General features: G+C 36.4%; 1 protein-coding gene across 1 annotated transcript in view; it reads left to right on the top strand.

The window, feature by feature from the left end:
* PTGFRN (prostaglandin F2 receptor inhibitor) overlaps positions 1–1,191 on the top strand; it is a gene marked incomplete at its 5' end in the record, with an annotated part of 37,383 nt that overhangs the window by 27,871 nt on the left and 8,321 nt on the right. The window lies entirely within an intron of this gene.

The raw sequence follows: 1,191 nt of genomic DNA on the forward strand, positions 1-1,191 counted from the left end.
CAGCAGGAAGAATAATACCAGCAGTTACAACCTTATGAGTTACCCTTTGAGTAAGGCTGGAAAACTGAGAACCAACACTGAATATCCTGTAGAACTACATAAATACAGGAGAGCACACTTGCTTTACACGGCCCAATTTAAAATAGGCTTTTTCACATTCTGATTGGAGAGAAAAGAATCGTTCTTACTGCTAAATCCCCCTTGTGCTGTCTTGTACCAACTGACCCCACTGCTGTCAATTGCAGCCTACAAGCACTAGATGGGCCATGAAAACTATTCCTGTTTCCTTTAATTGGCAAGGAGGTCCATTTGGAAAATCTGTTAGGAGAAAATGGTAATCTGTAAACAAATCTTAAAGTCAGCTGGCCAGTCAGATTCCCACTTCAGAACAAATTTAAGGCTCAATATAAATCTTAAAAATCACAATAATTGACTACAGCGGCCTAAATGCCAAAAATGAATTTTTATTGCTGATGCCTTCAGAGGTGAGCCTCTTTTTTTGTGTAGAAGAAGAAAGAAACAGAGTACATAATTGCTGTGAAAAGGATAATGGACACTTTAAAGGCAAATTTTTACAAAGAGCTGAAAACTTCAGAGAATTGCTCAAAACCCAGCTGCTTGCCAAGCATTGCCTCAGCTGCTTTTCATCAAAATGCTATGAGAATTACTCTGGTTATTATACCCAAAATTTGGTTTAATGTTTTTAAAGTTGTTCTAGATGTATACATGTGAATATAAAAATGTTTTTAAAATAAATCTATAAATATGTATGTAAATATATAAATGTATATACCTAGATATAAAGATGTCATGATTCATGTGAAAATTAGAAATTTGTGCATAAGGCACTACAAAGGCAATGCTGTGCAGAAAATATTATTTATAATGTAGTAGCTGATCGGATGAAGTACTAATGTTAGTAAAGGCCCATCTCTTTGAAATTCCAAGATGTCTGTCCTACATTAAATTTGATTGTAGCAGGGAAGCAATTTGCTACATTACAGTTGTGTGCTGCCTGTGGAAAAATGATAGAAGTCTGTAGATTGTATTATTGAAATGCTTGGTAGGGAGGAAAAGCTGACTAAACTTCATTGCTGTCAAAAGATTCATAGCCTGGGATGTTGGACACAGTAAGCAGTGACGTATGCCTGATGTGTACCTCAGTCTGTCCTGTGGTTTGTGATCAGCAGG

Source organism: Buceros rhinoceros, unplaced genomic scaffold, assembly GCF_000710305.1.
Source record: "Buceros rhinoceros silvestris isolate BGI_N320 unplaced genomic scaffold, ASM71030v1 scaffold588, whole genome shotgun sequence".
NCBI classification, from domain to species: domain Eukaryota; kingdom Metazoa; phylum Chordata; class Aves; order Bucerotiformes; family Bucerotidae; genus Buceros; species Buceros rhinoceros.